Raw genomic sequence first — 5,214 nt, 5'->3', positions numbered from 1 at the left:
GTTTAGCACATCCCTAAAGTTAAGCATGGGTTTACCTTTAGAGATGCTGAATAGAGACTGACTGCTTAACGTCTAAAAAAATAGTTGTTTTTGTCACATAATTTACTTGATACTACAGTTAAATCAATGATGTGTGAAATGCTACATTTCTTTTACTGTTTTTAATTTTTGCTTTGACTCCCACCTTCCATATTTATATGGAGAATAATATTGAAAAACAAAATTTAAGTGGAGGCATTTGTGGCTATCAGCAGTACAACCCTTCACTAGTTGTCACTGAGCTAACTGTAGAAATCCAGTGTTTCCTCACAAAAATCAAAACAGCCAGTGCTCTCCCTGGAAAGTTTTACTAGCAGAAAGCTGTAGTTAAGTCTCATATTACTATTATAGGCTTCATTCTCTCCTTCAAAGGTCAGATCAGCATGCGGGGGAAATGTCAGGGAGCCAGAATACCTTCCTGATTCTCAAGGCAAGCCAAAGCCATGATTAGTTAGAGTCACTTCCAGGTAGCACTAACTGATGCCACTGATGTAGAAGCCATTACACAAGCAAAAGATGTGTGAGGCAAAATGGTACTCTATTATGCCCACTCCCCATTGTTCCCCCTATCCAGCATCAAGGGGGCATGGCAATTGTAGGACCTGGAGCCAGTGCAACTGCTCCAAGCAAGGAGTTCTCATCCAATAGGGCAAGTCTCTGTGGGCTACCTGTGGCCAGTTCCTTACCCCTTTGTCTCTCAAATGGTATCACAAGACAGACTGGAATAAAGAATCCAGCCCTCTGTCTTCATTATTTTTCAAATCGTACATTATAATAGTATATTATGAAGAAGTATAAATGGCACTGGTCAAGAGAAATGAAAAAGAATATCCCATGAAGTAGTCTCTCTTTTTAATCTTGACCTTTTAAAATTCTTGGTCATTTTATTTAAACAGTCATATTTGTTCACATACTCACTAGCATGAAAAAATTTGGTGATCTCTAATGGAAGGTATTAATCCCAGTGTAGAGGGCAAGATCCAGCAATCACTTAATTTCCATTTAAACTTTCAAAATAGGGTTTAAGAGGCACTTAGGCCTCATGCTGGCTCACTGCACCAGGATGAATTTCACATTAGCCAAGAGGATTAGTGAAATTCTCCTGTATTCTTCTCTGAGTATGAAAGTATTCCTCCTCTCATACACCACTGATTCCATGAAACCTTTTGAAAATGACCCTGCTAGATCATTCCACAACCTCAATCTTTTGCCAGCTGTTGGCATCTGATCTGTTTTGTCTGTCTGAAGTAGATTCTAACATCCTCAGAGCAGGAGCTATACAGACAGCATACATATACGTACATATAAAAGTGCCAAACAACCTGTTGATACTCAAATAATACTTGACCAGATCAGACAACTCCACTGATTTATGCTGATTTACTCTTGCTGGCACTTTGACATACCCTATCTGTTGAGAACTGCAAAACCATACAGCTGATCACTTAGACTTAGAGCTGCACGAAATTCAGAAGTTTAGGAAACACTTCACAAATTTACATGTTATTCTTGCACAGGGGCCAGACTAATCTTCTCTGTATCATTCCAATTGTAATATATGTGCTAAGTTTGTAAAAACAAATCTCAATTAATGCTTTGGTTTGCTGGGGTTTGCATCTCCTGAGTTTCAGGTCTGAAGGGATCTCAAAATAATTCAGTGTGAAACTCAGTCAGAGAAACTGCTAAGTTCCATGTGGTTCGGTGCAAAAAATTATACAGAGCTACATGTTTAACATGAGGTCAACACAAAACACTAACTCAACCAAGTTGTACTCATTTCACTTAGCACTGGATCCTGCTTGGCTAGAAAGGGCTGTAAACTTTCAGCAAAAACTTCAGACAAACCACTTTACATTTGGAGATGCATTGTATGGGCACAAACCGGAATATTACAATTTGTCTCTCTCATAATAGTATGAAATAATAAGCAGTTAAAATCTAGAATAAAACAAAGTGTGGCTAACATGCTTTTGAAATCGAATAGTATGTTGATGTTTCTGTCAAAAGCCTACGTGGACTTTCAGAATGAACAATCGTAGATAAAAATCAATGTGTAATTAAATGCAGATGCTTTAAGACAAACTGCATAACCACCAGTGGCTCATTTATAATTAGCTTATAAGTTCCGGGAGTTGAGAATCTTACAAATGGCTATATTATTGTGAGTGGACATTTAAAGGCTTGATTTACAGATTTTGTTGCAATTTGAGTTAAACTTCTGCTTTTGAGGCATCAGTGCTGAAGTCAGGAATGGCATCTACAATAATTAGCTGCTCTAAAGCCCCCACCTATTATGAAAAGAATAAGAAACCTAAAGGAAATCGGAATACAGTTGCAGAGTGCTATCCCAGCTCCAGTGAAGACTATGGCAAAATTCTGCAGTGCTTATCTGGTAACACATTGGACTATGGACACTGCTGGTAGAACTCTGCTCCCTGAAGCGATATTGTCACCCTCTCCTCCCTCCTTTCTTCTCACTGATCTGACAATATGGAACAGATCCTAACTGTATTGAGATGGGAGCCAGGGTATCTGGGCCAACACAAAATCTGAGGTATGCAGGCTGAAATTTACTCCCATCCAGAGGTCAAATAAGGGCCTATAAACCAAAGTGCCTATTACATCCTCAAAATAGAGCATAAGTAGCATGTAAAGCTTGTGTTGGCCCCTCGCATTCAGAGAATTTCACCCACAACATCTAGAAACACTAGTGGTTCAACAAATTCTTGTATGAAACAAAAGTACAAAAAAAATCATTCATAGGTTGGAGCCAGTGTGGCTTTTTTGCTGTTTTCATATTTTCCTGGGCATAGATTAGAATAAAGTCACAATATCGAGAAGAAACTGAAGTCCCACTTAAAATATATATTAACAGTAGTTTCAGTCAAATTAAATAGGATTGATTGACTCCATGGTGTGATTACAGCCTCTATGTGTTGATTTCTCCTTTGAGATAGATGTGCAAATGCCATGAGGGAGACCAGACCCGACCTCAATCCAATAGCCTTGAAAAGCGCATCTTGACACATATTCACACATGAGAAAATGAGCACCAGTGCTGCACCCATATGCACTCATGCCCCATCCACATGCAGCAAACACACACATCACAATGTGTCAGCAGTGTTGGTACATTCATGTGCTTTCCCCATGTGTTCAGTAAAAGCAAACGGAGGAGTGCAGGAAAGGGACAAACTATGGAGAGGAAACAGAAAAGGAACAGTGAAAAACTCTAAGGAAGCAATAAGAAAAATACTCCACAGGGGCATAAACAATACAAACATCAGAGGGACAGAAACTTTTTTTGGGTATAAAACTTGGGGCAGTCTGTAATGTAAAAGACTCCACTGAAGTCAACTGACACCAGCTCAGAAGCTGCCCTTGCATTTGTCTTATCCCCACCCCTTTTCCTCATTCTGACTCCCACTCCTTTTCACGCAGCTCTATGGGATGTGGCGTCCTTGTGTCTACGACCTTTTTTCTTGGCCAGAGAATGACAGATAAAAATTAAACCAGACGATATAAGCAGTTGAAAGATGAACGGTGTGAAACAAAACATGCTTCTCTGTTGTGTTGTGGGTGCTCTCTCCACTGGATCTTCTTCCCAATGTGGGTGAGTCAAGCAGTTGGAGACAGCATACTACATTCTACAGATACAGATCTGTATTCAAGTACTTCCAGCACAACAGTGCATGATGCTGAAGTGGCTTGCTTGCCAGATAGCAACCAATTTTAGGAGAAAATCAAATGGGAGGAAGGGGGGTGGGGGCAAAACCAGAAAGAATAATTCATCATCTGTTCATTTATTACTCCTCATTCTGCCTTCTTCATCAACCTCTTTCTGTGAGGTATAGACCAGAGGGGCAGATATATAAACTGTGTTGTATTTTAGATCTATTTATAGAGTTTATTTCAAAAGAGATCCTCAGTTCTGGCTGAATTAAGCAGAGTCCTTCGGTGTACTAGCTGCACTCTAGAGAAAAACCCTGAGCTGGTGTATATTGTCGTAGCTCCATTGAAGTCACTGGAGCTGTTACAATCGACAGCTGAGAATTTGCCCAGAGATGTGCACTAAAGTATAGAGTGTCTATATCTATTGTGAGCTTTTCCTATTTTTTTTCATATGAAGTTTGTTGCCTAAAATATATTGTGAACATAGTAAATACTGGGTGTTTTCAATTTCCCATTTTCAGGATATTTAAAATACACAGTATGACAATATGTTTCACATCACACACACCAAATATATTGGGCAAAATTCTGCTTTTAAGCTGGAAGTCAGTGGAGTTGCACAGACTTAGAGCAGAATTTGACTTGGCAGGTACTGCTGAATAACTTGTATATGAAATATTGCCCATTTCGTATTTCAATATATTTTCTACATATGTGTAATATGTAACAAATAACCAATATATGAAAAATATTTTAGTTTTCCAGAAGGGCTACTCACATCTCTTAACTCACTCTTAAGTATGATACTGAATATGTCAAACCAAAGGAGTAGAGATGTTCCCCACTTCTCTAGTCAACTCAGTGATTTGTTTAAACAATTCCATACCATGCACTTCTCTGTACTTCACAATGCTCCTAGGTTGCTATCATCTCACACAAAGTTGTATGGATACACTGTGACCAAAAAAAGTTACCAAATGATACAGTGTTAAGTGCACTCCAAGAGTTACATGATTAAATGCAATACAAAACGAGTTGGAGCAGAAAATCCCTGTCCTTATTGTCTTCTACTAAAAGGTATTTCTCATTTTGGGGCAGAGGCAAGGAATCCTCATGCCCTTTTTACAGCTATTGGGCATCTAAATTATACACATTCATCATTACAAAGACATCTTACTATATCTGCCATCCGTACAATAAGGGGAACATTTATTTAGGAGGGACTAAACCTGTTTCCTCACATTTCTGTATTTCTGATCCTTCAGGACTTACATTTTGCCACTGCAATTCGTTTCACTGGCTGTTTTTTTTCCCCAACAGCTGTCATGACAGCCAGTGAGCTTAATTTGCTATTAAATTCTCAGTGTATGACCCAGCTCTTATTATTTCTGCTGTGATCTCTTCATGCCCATCTAAATGGTTTTTAAATCATGTTTAATAATGGTTCTTAAGTACAGTTTAAAGTCAATTGCTGTCAAAACCAGTTTCTAACATGGTTTGACA

General features: G+C 38.8%; 1 non-coding gene across 1 annotated transcript; it reads right to left on the bottom strand.

Annotated features, from left to right (window-relative positions):
- Nucleotides 1-1,511: 1,511 nt before the first annotated feature.
- LOC115651767 lies at nucleotides 1,512-1,618 on the bottom strand. Its single transcript, XR_004000435.1, has one exon. It is a non-coding gene; the product is annotated as a U6 spliceosomal RNA (small nuclear RNA).
- Between the last annotated feature and the right edge of the window lie 3,596 nt (nucleotides 1,619-5,214).

Source organism: Gopherus evgoodei, chromosome 4, assembly GCF_007399415.2.
Source record: "Gopherus evgoodei ecotype Sinaloan lineage chromosome 4, rGopEvg1_v1.p, whole genome shotgun sequence".
NCBI classification, from domain to species: Eukaryota; Metazoa; Chordata; order Testudines; family Testudinidae; genus Gopherus; species Gopherus evgoodei.
Note: the sequence above shows the minus strand (reverse complement) of the source record. Positions and strands in the feature narration are given on the sequence as shown.